The sequence below is a fragment of the Pinus tabuliformis genome, chromosome 4_1 (genome assembly GCF_031772625.1).
Source record: "Pinus tabuliformis cultivar Carrire ecotype Pingquan chromosome 4_1, CPIR1, whole genome shotgun sequence".
Classification (NCBI taxonomy): domain Eukaryota; kingdom Viridiplantae; phylum Streptophyta; class Pinopsida; order Pinales; family Pinaceae; genus Pinus; species Pinus tabuliformis.
Window position 1 is genome coordinate 885,359,100 of NC_142303.1, and position 26,007 is coordinate 885,385,106.

Consider the following 26,007-nt stretch of genomic DNA (forward strand, 5'->3'; position numbering starts at 1 on the left):
TAGTTTTTGTTTTAATTACTAATTAATAATCCAATGGTTTACAAAGTTTCAATCGTTTAACATTTGATCTAATGGTGTAGACATGTACAGAGTGGCAATTGGGGGAGTTGTTTTCAAAGGGAATGGCTTATGGAATAATTAATCCATTGTAATAAAGATTCCATTGAAATCTATTAGAAAATGAATTGTAATTTACGAGAGTACACATAAGAACTAGTGGATATGACAACAACTAATGGATATGGATATATTTTGATTCTTTGGCAAAGGTGTCCAACCTATGTAATCCCTCACACATTAAATTTGAACTCTACCATTTGGCTCTAGGGGACAGACAACATGTATAATGACATATTCAAGACGTTATTGGAAATTCATTACATAAAAAATTTACATGTGTAAATGTATACCTTATAAAAGATGTTATAACCAACTCAAATCATAGCTATGTCCTCTTTTCTTAGGAATCACGAGAGGTCAACATTCCTTCCTATAGGGAAATCCAAGATATTCAATTCAATTATTGCATCACCGCCCTGGCTCTGCTAGAAAGGGGTTGTACTGAGTATGTAAAAGATGAGGAAGAGAATGGCTTCCCATCCAACTGGAATCCAATAAGAGAAGATAATGATAATTGGAGAGTCCCATGATCAACAACTTCTCCTCTACTCACTCTTGACCAAGAGCATGCGATCCACTCTCAACTTGGGACACCAACCTCATTGTCTGCCCATCGGACTCTGTAGAGAAATTAACAAATGTAGACTTCACCTCTGCAATCTTCATCTCCACATCTTTTCCCCCATCCAAAAAGAGATTCCCTTTTTCATTCTCTCTCGTAGACTAGAATCCCAGTGGAAACACAATAATCAAAGTAAAAGGGGTCATCCTGACCGTCATAGTGATCCTCCCCCCTCTTTTCGTGGGCAGAATCATGCCCTCACATACATGAACATTAATGGTATCCATGGGAGACTTCCCACTCAATTTCACAACCATGGTCATATAATTGAGGTTATACCAGCTTTCCTTTGGGAAATAAGCATTCACCGATGTGATGTTGTTGAAGAGCACTGAGGAAATTAAAACCCTAGACCAAGAAGAAACTGCTTGCTTAGAGTGTAGGTTTCCGAGTTGTTATACAACCATCTGACATATAGATAGATCAACGACTTAAAAATTATCCTCTTCGAGGGGGAAATCTCCTTTACACTACATAAATGAACAATTCTTAGACGATACAAATGACAATACCTCCTTTGTATATATAGGAGTTTATGGGGTCCCAATATAATCAAAGCATATATAACAATAATAATGTAAGGGCACAACAATAATAATGATGGACTTCTATGGAACACAATAATAACAATATGGGGGCTACACGGGCACAACAATAACAATAAGAGGGCTACACTAGTATTATAGGAACCTAAAATGCCCCTCTCCTTCAAAAAGGTGTTGTCCTCAATGCTTGAGTAGTTTTGGATGCTCCTGTATAAAATTCTCATCCTCCATGTGGAATCTTCAGCATTCTTCCACTTAGTGAGATATTTTGAAATTGATCGATTCCGTAGCTGTCACGTTCTTGTTTCCGTGACTGCTTTAGGCTCAAATATGATTTTTCCTTCTTTGTCAAGTTCTGGAAACGTTATTTGAACTGGAATTTTGTCACTGATAACCTTCTTTAAGAATGAAACAAGGAAAACTGGGTGTACTCAAGAAGATGTAGGCAACTTCAATTTGTATGCCATAGTACCAATATTTTGCAACACCTTGTAAGGATTGTAGTACTTGGGTGATAATTTATTATTCTTCTTATTTTATTTGAGGGAAATTTGCTTGTATGGTTGTAGCCATAAAAATACCCAGTGGCCTACTTTCACTACGATGTTGATTTGCCTATTGTTTCATTTGATTTTGTGCCAAAGTGAGGTTATCTTTAAGAGTTGAAAAACTCTTTGTTGATGCTTGATGTGATATTCCACTCCTTTAACCTTAGAAGTTTCTCTTAAATATGATGTGATGGATGGTGGATGATATCCATAAAGTGCCATAAATGAGATATTTTTTGCTGCAGTATGGAAGGAAGTATTATATCCCCATTCTGCTAGAGGTAACCACTTGACCCACTGTGTTTTTCTATCAATTACAAAGTAATGAAGATATCATTCCAAACATTTTTTCACTATCTCAATTTTCGCGTAAGATTGAGGATAATAAAATGAGTTATGAACTAGTTGAGTACCAAGACAAGAAAATAATTCCGACCAAAAATTTATAGTGAAAATGGGATCTCTGTCACTTACAATCATCTTTGGTTTTCCATGTAGCTTTTGAATTGTTTCCATAAATGTAGTAGAAATTGTATAGGATTTAAAAGAATGAGATAATGCAAAAAAGTGTGCATACTTGGTACTTCTATCAAGTACCATCGTGATGACACTCTTTACTTCAGACTTTGGTAATCCTGTGATAAAATCCATTGAGACATCCTCCCAACACCGACTTTGAATGGCTAAAGGTTGTAACATACCCAGGGTCTTAATTTTCTCAATAGTATTTTGTTGGAAAACCAAACATTCTGTTACAAACCTCTGAATATCATATTTAAGGCCATCACAAAAAAATCCTTCTTGACCTTGGTGTAAGACTTTAAAAATCATGAGTGCCCTCCTAAAGGGGAGGTGTGAAATTTCAAAAGAATATTTTTCTTGAGTTGGGAATTCTTACAAAGATATAAGCAATATTTGTACAATAATGAATAATTTTTCCAGCTAAATGTATCAGATGTACTAGGATCTTGTTGCAACTTTTGAATGAGTTCCCACACCTCTTGATCATTCTCCATTAATCCCTTGCTTTATTTATCTAGTCTAGTTGGATAATAGAAATGACACAAAGCAATGCTTCCACATCCTCATTCTTTTTTGAGAGTGCACCTGCAACAACATTTTTCTTCCCTTTTTTGTAGATGATTTCAAGGTCATAACCCAACATATTTGTGACCCATTTTTGCTTCTCTTCTAAAGATAATCTTTGTTCCAATAAGTATTTAAGACTATCATTATCTATTTTTCACTTAAAGTGTCTTCCCATTAGGTAAGGTCTCCATTGCTTAGTGCATGTAGTATTTCCAACATTTCCTTCTCATAAATAGGTTTGTGTAAATACTTTCCTTTGGTTGGATGAATTTCAAAAGAAATGGGTCTTTATTCTTGCATTAAAACAACACCAATTCCATTTCCTAAGGCATCACATTCCATAATAAAGGTTTTTATGAAGTCGGGCGTAGCTAAGACTGGTGCTTGGCACATTACCTCTTTAAGATGTTCAAAGGCCTTAGTTGCTTCTAGAGTCCAAGAAAATGCATCCTTCTTCAGTAATGTTGTTAGAGGTGCTGTTATTCTCCCATATTTCTTAACAAACTTGCGATAATAACCTGTCAACCTGAGAAATCCTCGAATATGATTTATTGTTGTGGGGATTTTCCATTCCTTAATGACTTCAATTTTGTTAGGGTCTACCTTAAAACCCTCATGAGATACAATATGACCCAAATATTCCACCTCTTGTACTTTAAAGAAACATTTTGAGGTTTTTTCATATAATTTTTTTTCATCCAATAGTTTGAGCACCCTGTCAACATGTTGAACATGATCATTCCAAGACTTGTTGTAGATTAGTATATCATCAAAAAATACTAACACAAATTTTCTAAGGGAAGGTTTGAAAATAGAATTCATCAAACCTTGAAATGTCAAAGGCGCATTAGTAAGGCCAAAAGGAAAGACCAAAAATTCGTAATGACCTTTATGAGTTTTGAATGTTGTTTTTTGAATGTCTTCAGTCTTCATTCTAATTTGATGATATCCTGGATGAAGACCCAATCGTTGAAGTAAATTGCTCCATGTAATTCATCCAACAATTCATCAATGACAGGAATGGGAAATTTATATTTAACAGTGAGCTTGTTGAGCTCCCTATAATCTTGACACGTATGCCATGATACATCCTTCTTGTGCACCAATACTACTAGATCAAATAAATAACTTTGATCAGGTTGAATTATATCAGCCTCTAACATTTCTGCAACCATACATTCAATTTCACTCTTTTGGACATAAGGATATCTGTAAGGTCTAATGTTTAGAGGAACACTTCCTGGAATCAAATGAATAGCATTTTCATGATCATGGATAGGTGGGAGGCCTCTTGGAGTCTCAAATACCTTGGAATGATTGTCCAAGTCTTTTTGGAGGTCTAGAGAAATAAAGAATTTTGATGTTTGAACATCTAGTGAGCATGATCGTGCAATTACAACCCATTTTTCTTTCTTCAAAATCTTTGTCATGCCGTTAGACTTTATTATATTTCTTGGTTTCCCTGTGATACTCCTTAATTCAACTTCCTTTCCTTCCCAAAAAGGATTCAAGAAAAGTTATTAAAAATTAAAATATGTTGTCCCCAAAGACTGTAACCATTAGACTCCTAATACAACATCAACACAACCCATTGGAATGGAAAGAATTGGATTATTCATTAAATATTCCACCATGGTTAGCTTGATATTATGGCACTTTCCATAGCAAATTATAGTTCCTCCATTTTCAATGATCACTTGACACTATGGTGCTAGATATATGAAGAAATTCAATTCCTTGGCTATCTTACAATGAATAAAATTATGAGTACTACCTGAATCAATCAACACTTTTACCTTTTTCTTCTTGACATATTCTTCTATCTTAAGAGTTTGAGGAGTGGTAATTCTTTCCAATGCATTGTAAGATATGGCCAGATTCATTTCTTCTTTCTTTGGGTTGTTTCCTAGTGTATATCCTCCTCTTTTGATGGTTCTTCTTCTGTTTCTTCCTCCTCTTCACAATCTATGTAGAATAATTTATTCTCATCAAACTTATGACCTTTATTTTATTTTCTATCACAGTTGTAACAAAGTCCTTTTTCTCTTTTTTCCTCTGATTGTTGTGGCGTCAACCTTGTAGGTTGTGGAAGCCTAGGAGTAGAAACATTTCCATATTTATAGTTGTTAGTGGTAGACTTCCTTGCAACCATAATTTTTCTTTCAACTTTTTGTTCCACCCTCAATGCCTTCTCCAATGAATTAGGTTCCCAAAGGAAAACCTCATGTTGGGCACTATCCTTCAAAGTACCTACAAATACATGAATCTTATTCTCTTATATAATCTTAGTTACCATGATATTCATTTTTTGGAAGTCCTCAATGTGCTCTGCCATTGAACCCTTTTGTTTGAGATTTATCAATTGGCTAAAGAAGGTGTTTCTCTTTGCATCCTCATAATGTGTTATCATTTTCTCCATAAAAATTAACTAAGTGAAAAGTGGTTTATGAGAACAAAACCATTGATACCATACAAACTGATTGCATTCTAAATATAAAGATTCAATGCATACCTTTTGTGTGTGATGCACATCTTGGAGATCAAAATATTGCTCCATCTATAGTATCCATGTTACCAGATCCTTGTTGTTAAACTTCCTCATATCTATCTTTGGAATGTGGTGGTTCTTAAACCCAACATTGGAGTCTCTAAAATCACAATTCATATTCATTTTTTCCTCATCATGATTTTCATGGATTATCTTGTCACCATTGGGAAGCCTTTCTTCTAGCAATTTTGTCAAACCTTCCTTCAATCCCTCTATCTTAACATTCATCATTGCTTCCATGTATTTTTTTAAACCATCATTCAAAAATCCCATGTCCATTTTTATACCATCTATCTTAACATTCATCATGGCTTCCAATTCATTTTTTGTTACTCTTTTCGAGAGAAAAATTTGTTACACTTGGCCTTGTAAATTTGATATACTATGTTGCATTTGTTCCTCTTCTTCATGTGTCATATAAGATATTTATGGTTTCTTACTAGGTGTCTCCATTTCTTTTGTTTTGACACATTTTAGAATCAAACAATGATATCTATGTTTCACTATGATTTTTGAATAACTTCAAACTGATTTTTCAAACAAAAGTTATGCAAAATTTAAAACAATACACACCTTTTTTTTTTTAGGAGCTTGATATTGAAACTGTTGTATCTCTCTAGTTTCGGATCTCCAAGATGTTAAATTTTGTCATATGGTATCCCTCTGATTCTTCTTTGTGACCCCACAAGTCATACCAAGATTGAATTCTTCAAGAAAGAGTTATGCCCAATCTTGTACGATGACTTGATTATAGACTTGTTTGGTATAACGAACTTGTATGGAGTGGCACGTGTCAATGTTTCAACCTTCAGCCCTTAAAATAATACCCAAAAAACTAAATTTTGTGCACTTTCAATTGCTTTTTACAAAATTCAATTTTGATGCTCAGGGAGAAAGTTATGACTATTCCCAAGCTCACCTGTTTGATATGGAATTTTGGAGCCTGCAAAAACCCTAACTTCCTTGGATCATATCTCCAATAGTGAACTAAGATTTGAAATTCATACTAGAAGTTCACCAATATATTTTTGTCCACATGCTTGCAATTTTAGCTTCCAAATCCTCATAGAAAGAAAGTTATAGGGAAAATTCTAAGATGGCCATTTTGAAGAAGTGAAACCATAGAATCCAATGCTATGATACCAAATGTTATGAAACAAGCACACAAAACAGAAGAAAATATAGATCAACTACTTAAAAAGTATCCTCTTCGAGGTGGAAACCTCCTTTACATTACATAAATGAGAAATTATTGGATCATACAAATGATAATACCTCCTTGGTATATATAGGAGTCTAAGGGGTCATAATATAATCATAGGACACATAACAATAATAATGTAAGGGCACAACAATAAAAATAGTGGTATTCTATGGGGCACAACAATTAAACAACATGGTGGATATGTGGCACAACAATAACAATAGGGAGATACATTAACAATAAAAATAAGGGGAATACATTAGTATCAGAGGGACCTAACATCAAGTTTGGAAACCATTATCACTAAAGATACCTAGAAAGGATACCATTCTAGAAGTTGAGGACATGGAAAATCATGAGACTATTATTGTGGAAGTTACCTCGAAAGGATAACAGATCCATCGTATATGTGGAGGAAACTCTCATATAATGATGGAAAAGAAATCAGGGTCCTCAGTAGTAAAAGGAATAAACAATAAACCTTATAATATAGGTTATCTCCTACTAAATACACTCATGAATACTTGTCAATGTATACCATTACTTTGAATGCTCTTGAATTTTGAGTCTTGTGTAAATTCTTAAGAGAGTCTTGGGTAACATACTCTAGGGTGGACCCCAAGGATTTCTCAAAATAGTAGCATTCTCTAAATAAGCATATGCTTGTTGACATGAACACAAGCACAATCTAGAGTATGGCAAGGTTTCTCATTAAGATGTGAAATATTTTTCTTATTGATATATGTCACTAGTGAGTAGTAACAAAGGACTAGTACTAGTAAAATATCTATGAAATCATTGAGGTCACTATCCTAATCAGTAATGTGTACAAGTATGTTTTAAATTAGAGAACATATATTTAAACTCTTCATATGAAAAAATTATACTAACCCAGAAGTCGTTTATATATTTGGGACACAAGTTCATAAGATTCATGTATTTACATCCTCTCTCTTTCTCTCTCTTTGTGATCCATTTGATTTTATTATTATTTATCTTGTGGTTGTGGTTGTGTGTGTGAGTATCAATTCCCATCCTAGTATGTTCTACTGTGGAATGCTAGGATATATCTAACCACCTTAAAATTATTCAACTCTGACACCATTCTATATGTAGTACTATTTTTTCATTTTTTTGGATTGGTGAGTATGGCACATTTGAAAATCAATGATATTAATGTGTTTATTATCATTGAGAGGGCTTCCCTTAATCTTGCATATAAACATATGTATAAAATCCCTAAGAAGACCCCATGCTTGTTAGATATATTTGACCATGATTTGATTGGTTTATCATTGAAGTTACCTCTGGTAGTCAATGTGGTTGTATATTCCCTCCTCATGCACACAGTTGTAATAGACAAAGGAACCATAATACTAATCAATGTCCCTAGTGATTCAGTCAATGATTATATAGCCTTGTCAGATATAAAGTTAAAGCCTACCCTCAGGGCCTAGTTTCATATGAAGGATGAATTTGTTTTACCATTTAATGTAATCCCTATAATTAACACTCTAGAGTTTAGGGACAAGATAGCTAGAAAGGTGTGTATTGATTTGATGATCAAGATTCCAAATGAAAAAGAAAAACTTGCAAATACAAAGAGATTAACTTGTTTGGGAGATTTCACAAATGGAACAACGATAGTGGGGGAGTTCAAGGGTATGAAATTTCAATAATAAAAACCTCTAATCAGGAAAAAAATGTTTGGAGACAAGGGAGACAATCATGTATAGGGAATCTGCGAAAAAAGGTAACCTCTAGTTCAAGTGTTGAATGTGTAAAGCCCTTACCGACCAATGGTGCATAACTTATGGTGAACCTGAGTGGAAAGAAAAGGCAACAGAGTTTTTGACTAAGATGGAGTTGTATTATGATGAGGCTAGGCATGGATTTGAGCATATATTAAGTTGGCTTAATCAATGGGCTTGTTTTATATCATTTGGCCTTGGAACAAGAATTCAATGGGATGGACAACTTCTCATTGAGTCATTATTAAATTTGAAAATAGATATGGCCTATTACACAGTTTCCCACATTTTGAAAAACAGGGACATTATTGTAGGAATGTTTCTCTAATCAATCCATAGAAAATGATAGTTGAGGTTTGGTATTATATATTCCTTGAGGGACCCACAATTATAAATTCCCTTATATCTCTTGAAACATGTGAAGAAAGAGTTTGAATATTAGTATCCTTTTGATTTTCTAGTATCTAGGAAGGATTTAATTTTGAACTATTTAATATTTTGTATTTATAATCACACTGCCATATTCCCTAAGGATAAATGGCCCTGTTCATTTAGATGTAATGGAAACTTATTGTTGAATTCAGGAAAAAATGTTAGTCTATATGAAATTTCAAAACGTTACATGAGGAAATAGAAGACTTATCTTCAGATGCCACTCAGTTTTCTTTGGCTGATGTAGGAGATGGCATGGATGATGCCAATTTTTTTTTATGATAGTGCCAATGTTTTGATTCTTTGTTTAAAAAAATATATATTGCATGGATAGAGGATATTTTGGCTGCAAAGTCATCCTTAAGGCAAGGCCCCCTTCAACTTTTGCAGATCGGTATTTTCTAATGAAATAAAAATTTTTCTCAAGTTAAATAAATGAAACTACAATTCAATGATATTCATGGAGGCCTTGAAGATACATTTCTATGATCTTTAGGTAGTTCGAGACGAGTGCAGATTGTACTATGCTTTAACGGGCATAAATATAGACTTACTATGGAGATTCATGGATGTCCAAACAAGGTTAATCACTCCCATATGCCCTAATTATGCAGAACATGTTTAGAAAGAGGTTTTGAAGAAGGATGGATTTGTATTCAAATTAGGGTGGTCAACTATAGATCTCCCTGATCTTACCTTTCAATGAACCAATAAATATTTATAAGATACAATTATTTCCATGAGGAAGCTTGTTTAGAAGTAGACATTTTCTCCAAAGAAGTTCAAGAAAGGTTGAAAAAACACTGCAACAATAGTTGAAGAGTAAAATCCAACCATAAGATTACTCTATGTTGCAGAAAGTATGAAGTTTGGAAAGAAGAATCCTTGAATATTCATTAAACAAAGTATGATAACGGTACCTACTATGACCAAGGCATATCAGCTGCTTTGAAAGAAATTCCTATTGGATAACTTGTCAATGATTGTAAAATCATTATTAAACAATGCATGCCATTCTTTAGGCTCAAAAGGATGAAAAAATTGTTGTTGGGCCTGAAGGCCTAGATGTAAAGCTACCTTTTGATGAGATGCAAGTGTTGCAACAAATTTTTGACTTAATCAAAAGTAAAATACGACTTAAAAAGTTAGATATAATCAAATAATAAAATAAACAATAAAATGAATTAAAATTTTTTTTATCATTAAATAATAATTAAAAATACTTGAGTGCATGAGTACCTAAATGAGCTCCTCTTGGTTTCTAGAATAATTTCTTGGAGTAGTCTAATCTTGGAGAAAACCTATCTTGATTTGATGGAGAAACAACAAAGTCAACATTGACTTTGTTGTTGCTATGTTGGATCGGGGGAGGTTTGTTCGAAGGTTATCCGATGATGATGTGATGGATTGTGGATGATATCCATAAAGTGCCATAAATGGGGTCATTTTTTCTATAGTATGGAAGTGTTATACCACCATTCATACAGAGTAACCACTTGACCCATTGTGTTTGTGTATCAGATACAAATAAACGAAGATATCCTTCCAAACATTTGTTCATTATGTCAGTTTTCCCATCAGATTGAGAATGATAAGATGAGTTATGATCTAATTGAGTACCAAGATAAGAAAATAATTTTGTCCAAACATTTCCAGTGAAAATGAGATCTGTGTCACTTATAATAATCTTTGGGTTTCCATGAAGCTTTTGAATTGGTTCCCTACATGCAGTAGCAAATGTACTTGCTTTAAAAGGATGAGATAATGCACAAAAGTGTGTATACTTGGTATGTCTATCAACTACCACCATGATAACACTCTTTCCTTCAGACTTGGGTAAACATGTGATAAAATCCATTAAGACCTCCTCGCAACGCTAACTTGGAATGAATAAAGGTTGTAGTAGACTCGGGGCCTTAATTGTATCAACTTTATTTTGTTGGCAAACCAAACATTCTACCATAGACTTTTCAATATAAAGTTTAAGGCCATCCCAAAAAAAAAGCTTTTTGACCCTATGGTAAGTTTTTAAAAATCCTAAGTTCCCTCGTAAGCGATAGGGGTGCAATTCCAAAAGAATATTTTTTTTGAGTTGGGAATTGTTACAAAGATATAGGCGATATTTGTACCATAATGAATCATTTTTCAAGCTAAATGTATCAGATGTACTAGGATATTGGTGCAATTTTTGAACGAGTATCCATGCCTCTTCATCATTCTTCCATTCATCCCTTGCTCCTATTATCCACTCAATTTGGATAATAGAAATGGAACAAATAAATGCTTCCACATCCTCATCATTTCTTGAGAGTGCATCTGCAAAAACATTTTGCTTCCCTTTTTTGTAGCTGATTTCAAAGTCATAACCCAACATCTTTGTGACCCATTTTTTCTACTCTTCTTAAGATAATCTTTGTTCCAAAAAGTATTTAAGACTATGATGATCTGTTTTACCTTGAAGTGTTTTCCCATTAGGTAAGGTCGCCATTGCTTTAGTGCATGTAGTATTGCCAACATTTCCTTCTTATAAATATGTTTTTGTAAATACTTTCCTTTCATAGGACAAATTTCAAAAGAAATGGGTCTTCCTTCTTGCATTAAAATAACACAAATTCCATTTCTTGAGGCATCACATTCCACAATAAAGGTTTTTGTGAAGTCTGGTGTAGCTAAGACTAGTGCTTAGCACATTGCCTCTTTAAGATATTCAAAAGCCTTATTTATTTATGGAGTCCAAGAAAATGCATCTTTCTTTAATAATGATGTTAGAGGTGTTGTTATTGTCCCATAATTCTTAATAAACTTGTGATAATACCCTATCAACCTGAGAAATCCTCGAAGATGCTTTATGGTTGTGTGGATTATCCATTCCTTAATGGATTTAATTTTGTTAGGGTCTACATTAACACCCTCACGAGATACAATATAACCCCAATATTCTACCTCATGTACTTCAAAGAACCATTTGGAGGTTTTTTTCATATAATTGTTTCTCCACCGACAGTTTGAGCACCTAGTCAACACGTTGAACATGATCCTTCCAAGACTTGTTGTAGATTAGTGTATCATCAAAAAATACTAACAAAAATTTTCTAAGGAAGGGTTTGAAAATGGAATTCTTCAAACCTTGAAATGTTGAAGGTGCATTAGTAAGGCCAAAAGGCATGAACACAAATTCATAATGACCCTCATGAGTTTTGAATGTTGTTTTCAGAATGTATTCATTATTCATTCTAATTTGATGATATCCTGAACAAAGATCCAACTTGGTGAAGCAAATTGCTCCATGTAATTCATCCAACAATTCATCAACAACAGGAATGGGAAATTTATCTTTAATGGTAAGCTTTTTGAGATCCCTATAATTTGAACACATGTGCCATGATCCATCCTTCTTGTGCACCAATACTACTGGAGTAGAGAAAGAACTTTGACTAGGTTGAATTATACTAGCCTATAGCATTTCTACAACCATATGTTCAATTTCACTCTTTTGGGAATAGGGATATTTGTAAGGCCTGATGTTTGGAGGAACACTTCTTGGAATCAAATGAATAGCATGATCATGATCACAAATAAGTGGGAGACCTTTAGGAGTTTCGAATACCTTGGAATAATTGTCAAAGAACTTTTGGAGATATAGAGAAATAGATGATTTAGATGTTTGAACATCTAGTGAGCATAATTGTGAAATTATGCCTCATTGTTATTTCTTTACAAGAATTTTCATGCCATTAGAGTTGATTATCTTTCCTGGTTTCCATGCAATATCCCTTAATTCAACTTCCTTTCCTTCTCAGAATTTTTTTATAGGTTTTAACCCTATACAAAAATTACCTGTATACGAATACTAAAACCAGAAAATAAATACTGGTGAGAACATAAAACATAAAATAGATATACATAGAGGTTTTCCCCTGGATACCAAAACTGGGAATTCCAGATTGATTTTTCATTATATTCCTTTCAATGTTACAATATGTATATTTATACATTCCAAAGCATCCATAAACTCCAAACCATTAGCCCTGGATTAGAACATAACCATAGTTCCCTTGACAGGATCTACAAGATACCATGGGCAGAAAACCATCATGCCCAAAATCATGTGCAAAACTAATGCAAAAAACCATAAGTAGGTCTGCCCACCTAATGGGGCTAGTCACAACATTCTTCCACTTGTTGTTTTCTTTCCCACATAGGGTGTCATAGGAGAGCTTAGTCATTGTTCCAGACCTGTAATGCCCATTGTTTCTCTACACCAAGAAAACTTCTCAGTACTCACATACTTCGTCAATGCACCTGCAGTATTCTTCAAAGTGTCCAACTTTACCAGCAACACATTTTTTTCCTCAACCATGTCCCTCACAAAGTGATATTGAACATCAATTTGCTTTGTCTTTGAATGATAAGCAGGGTCCTTTTCCAAGAAAATTGCACTTTGGATGTCACAATCTATCCTTATAGCTTGTTGTACTAACCCCATACTTCAACACAATATCTATAACTAAGCTGATCCCTGCTTGCATGTGTGGATGCCATGTATTCTGCCTCTATAGTTGAAAGTGACACTACATATTGTCTCTTGCTCATCCAATTGAATGCAGCTACAAATAGATTAAACATATACCCACTTGTAGATCTTCTCTGATCCAAATCTCTAGCCTAATCTGCATCAACAAAGATGCATATGTCCAAAACTTTGTCCAATCTTGGTCTACCTTGGTAGCACAAACCATAATCATTAGTGCCATGCAAATACCTTAAAACCTGCTTCACTATTGTCCAATTCTCCTTTCCTAGTTTTGACATAAACCTGCTCAATACTCCCACTGCATGTGCAATTTTTGGTCTAGTAAAGACCATTGCATATATCAGGCTACCGGCTGCACTTATGTATGGAACATAGGAAATGTCCTCTTCCCCATCTTGTGTCTTGGGACATTGTTCAACAAATAAATTTACACCTACAGGAATAGGAACCTTCACCAGTTTACTATCTTGCATATTAAACCTCTGCAGTATTGTCTCGACATACTTCCTCTCAATTAACCATAGCTTCCTCTTTGCCCAATCTTGTTTAATTTCCATGCCCAATATATATTTTGCAGCACCGAGATCCTTCATGTCGAATTTGGAGGAAAATTAGGTCTTCAAATCCTCGATAATTTCTTTGTCATTTCCAATCAGCAAAATATCATCCACATACAAGACGAGACAAATAACACAGTCACCAATTAATTTAAAATACACACAGTGATCCGCTTTGCTTCTGGTGAAGCCAAGTCCCCATATAAATGTATCAAAATTCTGATACCACATCCTTGGTGACTATTTTAACCCATACATAGACTTTTTTAACTTGCATACCAATTCTTTCTTACCCTTCACCACAAAGCCTTCGGGTTGCTTCATATAGATCTCTTCTTCCAGATCCCCGTGAAGAAATTTTGTCTTCACATCCATTTTTTCTACCTCAAAATCAAAAGCATCAATAATAGATAAAAGTAATCTAATCAAAGCTACCTTGGCAACAGGAGAAAAAATATCACCAAAATCAATTCCCAGCACCTGGAAATAACCTTTTGCTACCAACCGAGATTTGTATTTCTCCACCTTGCCTTCTGCATTCATATTCTTCTTAAACACCCATTTTCTACCAATGGGTTTCCTTCCATCCATAAACTCCACTAGATCCCAAGCCTCATTTTTGTGCAAAGATGTCATTTCATCAACCATGGCCTCTTTCCAGAGTTTTCCATCCTTTGAATCTACTGCTTCCTTGACAGATCTGGGATCATCATCAATAATACATAAAGAAAAATTTGAACAAAAAATAAATGGACTATACCTTTCTAGTTTCCCTCTTTCTCGAACTAATCTTCTCACAACTAGAGTTTGTGGCTCTTCATCTCCTGATTCCTCTTCTACTGTAGAGTTTGATTCATCCTCCTTTAGCTCAAACTCCATCTTCCCAAGTTCCTTTGGTAGGACTTCATGTTTAATAACATATTTCACTTCAATAAACACCACACCTTGGTTGGACACAACCTTCCTTGTTCCTGGGTTCCAAAGCTTATAACCTTTTAAACTATCTATATACCCAATAAAGATGCACATTTCAAATTTACTATCCAACTTTGTTCTTTTCTCCTTTGGAACATGTACATATGCATCACATCCAAATACTCTCATATGTGAAAGAGAGGGTTTGTTACTAGTCCATACCTCTTGTGGAGACTTATCCCTCAATGCTAATGAGGTGATCTATTAACTAGGTAACAAGAAATCTCCATCGCCTTGACCAGAATTATTGACCTAACCTCGCACCACTGAGCATGCTTATTGCCCTTTCCATCAACGTCTTGTTCATTCTGTCTGCAACTCCTTTTTGCTGAGATGTGTATGGGTTAGTATTTTGTCGTTCCATACCACACTTCTTAAAAAATTCTTCAAAATACTTCTTGCATAACTCTACACCATTATTTTTCCTCGACACCTTTATCTTCTTCTCTATATAGTTTTCCACTAGAGCCTTAAATTCTTTAAACCTGTCAAAGAATTTAGATGTATTCCTAAGGAAATATATCCATGTATTCATTGATATTTCATCTATAAATGATACATAATACACAAAATTTCCTAGTGATGGAACAGACATAGGTCCAAACACATCTCTGTGCACAAGCTCTAATATCTCTTTCGCCCTCTTAGCACCAGAGGGGAAACTCACCTGATTCTGCTTCCCATATACACAATGTTCACAGAAATCGAAATACAGAGAGAAATTAGACATACCTTCCACCATACCATCACCATGAAGTATTCAAAGGCCCTTCTCTCCAATATGTCCAAGCCTTTGATGCCATAGAATGGTCTTTTCTTCAGAGACCACTAGATTTTCTACTCCAGTTTCAGGAACTACAGAACTGTTGCACCCATCAATAACAGTGATACCCATAAGTTTGTACAGAATTCCAATCCGAACTCCTTGCATCAATACCAGTGCTACCTAATCCATCTTGCTTACAAAAATCATATTTCTAGCCAATGCAAGAATATGCAGAACACCTGAAAGTGTTCTAATACTTCCACCTTGCAACTTCAGCTTCAATTTTTCATGTCCGATGATTCTAGCCTTCCTGTCATCCCCTAAGAAGACATCACCACCATCATATTTATCATACTCGCAGAACCAATCCCTATGGCGAGTGAAGTGAAAGGATGCACCTGATTTAATCAACCATGCCTCTTGATCTACATGTGTACTTGAAGAAGAATCCAAGTACACATCCCCACCTTCATCTGAGGTTGTTTTCGCCTCTGAAGAAGGAGAATAATCAGATCTCTTTCCTTTCTCAGGAGCTTTAGATTTACAAACCTTTTTTAAGTGCACTTCCTTTCCGCATTTCCAGTACACATTTATAGGTTTTCTTGGAGAATTAGATCTCCCTCTAGATTTAGATCTCCCACTCAAGGACTTATTTTTATTTCTATTCTGGGACTGTCCTCATATAGACAAGGCATCTCCATTATTTCCCTACATACTTTTCTGTCTCATCCCACGAATCTGGTAGAGAACACATTAAACTAATGCACTTATATTCATCTAAAATTTAATATATACAAATAACAAATAACTTACCATAGTATTAAAGGCGTTCAGATGCTTTGTCACCCAGTCTCCATCCTTCATCCTCATGTTATACATCTTTTTCTGTAGGAACAGTTTGTTCACTAGAGACTTATATTGGTACAAATTCCCTAATTTGTCCCACAAAGCCTTTGTCATAGCTTCCCCTATTACATTCAACAATACTGAATCTGAGATATACGATAGTATTGTGCTCTTTTCTTTCCAATCCAACTTTAGCCAGTATTCATTTGACGTTGACGTTGGTTTAGTACCTGGACCTACTACGATCCACTAATATTTATCCACCAGCAAATCCTGCATCTTCAGTTTCCACAACTCAAAACTCTGACCCCTAAGTTTCTTGATCTCTATATTTCCACTGCTCACCATCTTCTTTCACCATAAGAATGGATCCCATAGATCTCTCACTGAACAGGGTCTACCATTGGCCCGAGAAAAACCTCTCAACAGAAAAGGAATCCCCTTGAAGTCAAAACAACTCTAATACCATATGTAGGGTTTAACCCTGTACATAAATTACCTGCATACAAATTCTAAAAACAAAAGATAAACAATGGAGAGAGTATAAAACATAAAATAGATATACACAGAGATTTTCCCCTGGATCCCAAAACCGGGGCTACCAGATTGATTTTTCATTATATTCCTTTCAATGTTACAATACATATATATACATGTTGAAGGATCCATAAACCCCAATCCATTAACCATGGATTAGACCATAAATGTAATTCCCTTGACCGGATCTATAAGATACCATGGACAAAAAACCATCATACCCAAAACCATGTGAAAAACCCATGCACAAAACAATAGGTAGGTCCCCCACCTAATGGGGCTAGTCGTGGAAAGAATATAACACACACCCAACAAATTTCAAGAAAAGTTATTGAAAATTAAAAGTTATCGTCCCCATAGATTGTAACCATTGGACTCCTAGTACAACAACAACACCACCCATTGGAATGGAAAGCATTGGACTATTCAATATATATTCCCCCATGGATAGCTCGATATTATGATTCGTTCCAGAGAAATTTATAGTTTCTCCATTTGCAACCATTACTAGACACTTTGGTGTTGGATATAGAAAGAAATTCAATTCCTTGGCTATCTTACAATGAATAAAATTATGGGTACTGCCCAAATCAATAAGTGCTATTACCTTATTCTTCTTGATATGTCCTTCTATATTGAGAGTTTGAGGAGTGGTAATTCTAGCCAATACATTACAAGATCTGGTCAGATTCATTTCTTCTTTCTCCGAGGTTGCTTCTTGGTGTGTATCATCTTCTATTGACATTTCTTGATCCTTTTCTCCCTCCTCTTTATAATCTATGTAAAATAATTTCTTCTCATCCCACTTATGACCTTTAGTGTATTTACTATCACAACTGTAACAAATCTCTTTTTCTCTTTTTCCCTCCAATTGTTGCGGTGTCAACCTTATAGGTTGCAAAAAGCTAGGAGTAGCAACACTTCCATCTTTATATTTGTGAGTGGTAGACTTCCTTGTTGCCATAATTTTTCTTTCACTTTTCTTGCCACCCTGAATGCCTTCTCCAATGAATCAGGTTCCCAAAGGCAAACCTCATGTTGGATGTTATCCTTTAAAGTCCCTATGAATACATCAATCCTATGCTCCTCTGGAATATTATTTACTCTGATATTCAATTTTTGGAAGTCCTCAATGTGCTCCGCCATTGAACCCTTTTGTTTGAGATTTATCAATTGACTAAAGAAGGTGTTGCTCTTTGTATCCTCATAATGTGCTATAATTTCTTTTGTAAACATTGACCAAGTGACAAGAGGTTTATGATAACAAATCCATTGATACCATACAAACTGATTGTATTCTAAATATAAAGATGCAATGTGTACCTTTTGTGTGTGTTACGCATTATGGAGATCAAAATATTGCTCCATCTGTAGTATCCATGTTACCGGATCCTTGCCATCAAACTTCCTCAAATCGATATGTGGAATATGGTGGGTCTTAAATCCAAAGTTAGAGTCTATGAAATCATGATTAACATTATTTTTATTCTCATCACGAATTTCATCTAATACATTTTCGCCATTAGGAAGCATTTCTTGTAGCAACTTTGTCAAACCTTCCTCCAAACCTTCCATCTTTGCTTTTAAACCATTCTTCAAATCTTCCATGTTGCCTTTCATTTTTGCTTCTATGAAATCTTTAAAACCTTCCATGTCCGATTTTAAACCATTCTTCAAACCATCCATGTTAGCTTCCATTTCATTCTTGGTTACTTTTTGTGCGAGCGAAATTTGTTGCACTTGGTCTAGTAATTTTGATATATCATGTTGCATTTCTTCCTCTTCTTTATGTGTCATAGAATAGCTTTCGAGTTGCTTACTAGGTGTGTCCATTTTTTTGTTTCAAGGAATTTTGAAATCAACCAATGATATCTATGCTTCACTATGCCCTTTGAAACACTTCAAACTGATTTTTCAAGAAAAAGTTATGAAAATTTTAAAAAATACACACCTTTTTCTTCCTTTTCAGGAGCTAGATATTGCAATTGTTGTATCTCTATAATTGTAAATATATAAGAACTGAAATTTCGTCCTATAGTAGCCCTCTAAGTCTTCTTTCCAACCCAACAAGTCAGACCAAGATTGGATTCTTCATAAAGAGTTATGCCCAATATCCCACGATGACCTGATTATAGAATTGTTCAGTAGAGAGAACTTGTAAAGAGTGTCACATGTCATTGTTTCAACCTTCAGCCTTGAAAATGATACCCAAAAACTTACATTCTATCCTCTTTTTTTCTATTTTTACGAAATTCAAATCCGATGCTCAGAGAGAAATTTATGACAATTTTCCCTAGGTCACCTGTTTGAGATAGAATTATGAAGCTTGCAAAAACCCTAACTTCTTCGGATCATATCTCTGAAAATATAGTGAGATAAGATATGAAATTTGTACAAAAAGTTCACCATATTTCTTCTTCATGTGGTTACAATTTCAGCTTCTGAAACTTCGTAGAAAAAACTTTATAGCAACAATTCCACGATAGTCTGTTTGAAGTAGCGAAACCCTAGAATCCAAAGCTCTGATACAAAATTTTATGCAACTGGCTCACAAATAGATAGATCAACAACTTAAAAATTATCCTCTTTGAGGGGGAAACCTCATTTACATTAAATATATGAAAAAAATTGGATGATACAAGTGAAATTACCTCCTTTTTATATATAGGAGTCTAAGGGGTCACAATATAATTAGAGCCTACATAACAGTAATAATGTAAGGGCACAACAATAACAATAATGAATTTCTATGGGACACATCAATAACAATATGGGGGATAAATGGGCACAACAATAACAATAAGGGGCTACACTAACAATAACAATAAGGGGGTTACACTAGTATTATAGGACCTAACACAGGTCCTGTGGGAACGAGAAAAACAAAGGGCAGACAATGGGAGCTCCAATAGTATGGGCATCATAGTTCAATGTATAAATATAAGGAAAAAGGTGGTAACATAGCCCTAAATATTTTCTTGTTGATTTCAATGGAATCCCAGAGATAAAGCTCCCAACATGTGGTGGTAAAATCAGAATGGTTTCTGCTAAAGGGATAAAAGGTCCCCACTTGAATCCACCACCCGCAGAGCTCCTCCGTGGTGTCGAAACTGAAGTCGCAGATATTAGTGCCCACCGTGGGCATCCCAAACATGCCAAGGTTGAGTATGGTGGAGATAGAGTAGCCTAGATCCTCCCAGATGGCTTGTTTCCTCCTGCCTAGTGTGAAGCATATGACCCTGAGCCAATAAAGGGGAAGCATGTGAGAACAAATGGGCACTTGTTCAACACATTCTGGAGCACCTTATGCATGGTGATGGCTTGTGATAAGCCATAGAGGCTATGGGCGTCGTATTCGGTGATGATCTTGAGCCCCAATGAGACTTGGCCACCCAAGGCATTGATCTTTTATGGTGGCATGTCCCATCGGGTAGTAGTGATGTTTGTGCAGTCAAGGCCACACACTCACGACAAACTTGTGCCCAGGCAGCTCCTGTTTGTGGGGATGGAGCACGTTCCACTGCAGATGATCTGAATCGGATCCATAAACGATTGTCAAAGAACCGTGACTAAATCAAGTCGAACAAATCCTTGAAGAATCCAAAACAGCAATCGAAAACACCCTGAACCAGTGGCCATGGCAGCCGACATGGAGACGACGAGGACCTCTATCAAAGCGCGCTAACCGAAGCTCATGGAGACTGCGCAGGAGGTCAAAATAGCCCCTGGGAGCCTCGAAATGGGAAAAGGAGCTGATTTTCGATGCACGTTAGCGCTAACGCGCATCGTTGGGAAAACAGGGCTGAAATGGTAGAGCTTAAGCACTCGGTAACATTGGGAGCCAGAGGACTGTGGGCAGAAAAAGGGTAAAGCGCCATCGTACGAAGGTGGGACCCACAACCTGGAAACGGGCGATTTGATCGGGGCGCCCTTGAACGGTAAGCGGTTTTGGAGAAAGCGGAGCGATCACACTCAGCGATCGACGCATGGCAGTGGAGGTGAGAGAAAAACCGCTATGATCGCGCGTTATAGGTTGAGCAAGTCAACCGCGCTCGACGTGCGAATGATGTTGGATCTGGAGTAGCCCAGATCGGATGGCTAAGATTGCACCTGATAGACAGAGCGGAACTAACAGGGAATTAAGCCAAGTTCTAAAGAGATCTGGAGTCCGTTGACCGCCACGATGGAGAAAGAAACGAATCGACAAATAGGCTAGTGCTATTCCGATGGGGACACGTGGCTACTTCTCGAGCATTCATGCTGACGCGGAACAAGGAATTCCAAGCACGCAGGCAACAGGCGAATCGACGCAGGCGGGAGAGGAAACGAACAGGCATGGAGGTCGAGTGACTAAAGCCATGAACAGAGACAGTGAATGGGAATTCAGAGAGAGAGATCGAAGAGGCCAAGCGACCAAGAGAGACAGTGAACAGTGAACCCTGAGAGGAGGACTGAACACAGAGAGCAGTAAAGCCAAGCAGAGGAGACAGAGGGTCGAGTTGACCACTGGCAGCATCGAGCACCAGAGAGCTTGAGGAATCATGCCTTCCCATAGAGGAATCTGTCTGGATTGAGCATCAAAGTTGGATCTTTCCACTATAGACTGAGGGTCACAGAGCTGGTAGGAAGAACGAGAGTCTGTGTACTCCAAGTGGCTTGGGGAGTCCAAGAACCACCCTGCCAAGCAAAATCTGCTTCAGGAGAACTCATATTGAGTCCCTGTATTATAATTTCTCTGCTCAAAGACATAACAAAACAAGGCCACCACTGAAGCTGGACCAGAGACGTAGCCTTGGAGAATAGGGTGAACTCCTTATTAAAAAGTGTTTGTGTCTTTGTGTTGCTTACTGTATTTCTCTGTTGTCTTTCCATTTACTTTTGTGTATTGGCAATCTGATCGATCTGTTGTTTCAGTAACACAAAACACACAACATCACATGGGTCTGTAATACCTTTTTGTTTAATAAATCTTCAACTAAGGTCACTCATAGGGTGATTATCAGATCAGAAGAAATTGGAGACTTCGTTCACGTTGATCTGGAGACTATCCATGGGGACCATCTGGTAGAAGCCATAGATCTCATCCGCCCAGAAATTCAACATCTCTAGGTTCAGGAATTCCGAAAAGTATAAAACACCAGGCCACACCTACTCAGAAATGGGCTCGTGTCGTGCTTTATGAAAATTATGTCTCCCTAACTTGGAAAATATAATTCCTACTTGTCTTAGGTGTGATTCTTTCTATGTAAAGGAATTTGTTCCTATTCTCTAGGAGTTGTTTAAATCTAGTTGTTTCCTAGATTGGTGTGTGGTTGAGATATTCTCTCAACCAACTGATTGTGTGTCCAAGACAATTTCCCTATCTTGAGATAACACTTCATGTATATATGTAATATTATTTTATTAATGTAATAGGGTGTGCATTATCAAAATTTGTAGAAATTTATGTGTAGATTCTAAACTGCTCATCAAAATTTATAAATCACAACACTAGAAGCTACTCTACTGATATGCGGAAGGAAATTCACGATCAAGAACACAAATCATTAACATGCATCAAGATTCAGCACACATGTACAGATATTTATCTAGGGGAAAGAAACTGATCAAAATCTCTTACTATCTATATTACATTAGTCAAAGAATCTAGATGAATACAATATGCTCTGATCAAGCTTGAGATCAACCTATACTTGTATCTTCTATCCTCTGCCTGACTGATTGAGCTTAGCCAATACTTAGCCAAAATTTTGAGCCTCCAAGCTCCTATTTCCTTGCATTGTTCCCTTAAAAAATTCCCATATTATTTAGGAATTTCACACCAAGGAATTACACAATTACCATAGGGAAATCCTTTGACTACATGCACCACCTGTACAACTTGGATTAGTTTAAAATTGATATTACCCTGCCCTTGAACTCTGATCTCAATTGGGTAACTCAAATTATTTGCGTGCAACAATTATTTTGGGTTGATTGATCAGTTAACTAGATGATCAATCAGTGTGGAAAAAGTTACACATCCACAACTTGACCTCCACTAGTTCTTCTGACAGTGAGAACTAGTTAAACTGACAATAACTCAAAGTAACTTAAATAGATTGCTACAAATTAGCAATCAATCATGTAGAAATGAACTCAAATGTATCCATCTCGAATTTACTGAGTTCACTAAGTGAAAAGTTCCATGTCACCTCAGTTAACTACCTCCAAGTATTCTGCTAAAATTGAAATTGAAATTTTAATCTAGTTTGACCAAGGAAAAGTCAAAACTAGATTTTCTTGTCGTCTTTTCAACACTCCCTCTCTCAGTAATAAAGGGATAATCAGATACCAAAATATTTCTGTTATGGAACTCAATTTTCCTCTTCACAAGGTCTTTGTCAAAATATCTACATCTTGTTCCTCTGTCAAAATGTACTACAACAATATAATCTGCCTTTGCACACAATCTCGTAGATGGTGATACCTGTAACAACCTTGGTTAAAAATTCATGTAAAAAATATAAGACCATGGTCATGGGACACATATTCCAAGCTGAATGGTGGGAAAAAACATCATAGTGGGGTGTCACTTTGGTTTATTATGGCTAAGGAAATTGGCAAAGGCAAAGGCTTTGGAAAGGCATGATGCATTGATTAACATTTTATTTATGAAAATAATGGAAATTAGGAGAAAAGGAAGGTGAAAGGTTGCAGGTTGCATGTGAGAAGGAAAATGAAGGAAAATAATGGAAAATGAAGAAAATACAAGCCTCATTGATAAAAAGGTTTATGAGGATCAGTTGGCAAGATTTTTCTCAAGCTTGATCAGTGTATATTTTTGTCAGTTTAATTTTTGGAGCTCTCGTTCTATTCTCTCTCTCATACTCTTGGACACTTAGAGTTTTCTTGGAGCACTCTTGGGGAGTGTGGCATACTTGGATTCTTAGATCAAGAAGGAAAAGGAAGAGAAGGAAAGTGAAAGTGAAGTGGGTTCCATTCTCATTGGGCGATGTCTGGTTTCCATTATTTTTGGGTGATATATGATACCACATAGTGGTATCAAAGTGGGTTTTGTTCTCTTTGGGTGGTGTCTGGTTTCCATTATTTTTGGGTTATATATGATACCACAGAGTGGTATCAAAGCATGGTTCAACCCTTGGACTAGATGGGCAGTGTGTTGGTCATGCATTCATGTCAGTTGCATATGTGTTCCTTGTGCTTGTAGTCCATGTGCTTATTGCATTTGCATGGTGTTGATCACGGTTCTAGTGATGTTTCCATGTGAAGGTTGATGATGTTGTTGTTGAGATGCTTTAGTCATGAATGCATGTCAGTTGCATATGCATTTTTATGCATGTCACTGTCCGTATTTTATTACGCATGCATTGTCTATGCATGTATACTAGGCCAAACATGCATTGTAAGGTCATTGTATGCATTTTAGGTCATCATGATGCTATTGGTTATTATGATGTTGATGTGTTGGCCGAGATAGAGCAGGAGATGTATCACTAAAGTGAGAGTGCGGCACTAGACTTCAGGGTAAGAGCAGATAATCACACAGGTTAGTATGGTGTGGATGCAAGTATGTAGGTTAATAATTACTATATGCATTATGGTTATGTGTTTGCCTTTCATTCTCTTGATTTTATGGTTACATGCATGATAGATGCTAGTTGATTAGTGTCGTCATATGCACGTGTCAGATAGTCATGAATGATAGTAACCTATGGTTGTATGCATTGCTATTGTTGTTTTATGTTAGATAACTTGGTGATTATGTTATATGTTGTTGATGAATATGTTATAGGTTAACTTGTTATTGTTATATGATATTTCACTTGATGATTAGGTTATATGTTGTTGATGAGCATGATATATTTCTTCTTGTTGTTATATGCCAGTAACTTGATGATTAGGGTTATTACATTAAGATCTTGATGTTATATGTATCATACTAATTTGGATTGGTCTAAGCAAATGGTTAGGATTATGGCACTTAGGTATGATTCAATATGTTGTGATATTATGTCATACTAATCTAGACTGACGGTGCATATGTGATTGTTATGCATGAATGAAAATCGTTTATGACCTTATGAAGTGAGCATGTTAGCTAGTTACTGTTATGGATCTAATGACCTTACTTATGGTTGAGTTGATATGTTGTGAAGTTATATCGTGCTAATCTAGCTTGATTACGCAGAAAATACATCCTCCCCTGAGATACACTAAGGTATGAGTTTTCGTATGTCATCTATTTGGTGTTTGAATTTTTTATTATGTCATCTATCTGGTGTTTGAGTGTTTGGTGTTTATTAGGTTGTCTATAGTTTGTTTCAATGTTTGATTACTTGAATGATATGAGTATGTGTCTATAAATTTTCTTGCCAAAATGATCTTGTTTTAAGAAGGTTGTACTAATACAAATGTGTTGAGATAGCTGATATGTACTTGGGTGTAAGTAGGTGATAGTTGTAGCAATATGTATTATGACTGATGAATGTCAGTTGATTGTTGAGTATGACATGGTTGTTGGAGTTGGTAAAGGTTGATTTCAAATTAATATACATGATGTCTTCATATTTGGAACGTGAGACTGACATGTTGATCTAGGAGGATATCAAAGTGCAAGTGGCCTTAAAAATTTCTCAAAAATCAAAGTCATTAGATGGCAAAAAAAACTAGAACCAGATCGAAGTGCTTGTCACCTTGATTCCAATGGTGTGAATGGCACTCAAATCTGAGTTCATATGGATGTGTTATGGTTGGTCAATTTTTTGGTCGAAGTGGACAAGTGGCAGACTTAAAGAGGCATCAAATTAGCCCAAACCCAGCACATAGAATCCGGCCACTGGACGGGCGAATTTCTACGATGGTTAATTTGTCTATGAACCCTTAATTTTGGTAAAGTTAAAAATGTATGGGTTGGTATTAAAAACCAAAAA

The 26,007-nt window shown here is 35.9% G+C and overlaps 2 pseudogenes; one reads left to right on the forward strand and one right to left on the reverse strand.

Moving 5' to 3' along the window:
• Positions 1-467: 467 nt before the first annotated feature.
• LOC149179019 (alpha-xylosidase 1-like) overlaps positions 468-26,007 on the reverse strand; it is an 86,318-nt pseudogene continuing 60,778 nt past the window's right edge.
• On the forward strand, positions 7,109-10,022 carry LOC149179020 (leucine--tRNA ligase, cytoplasmic pseudogene; annotated as a pseudogene).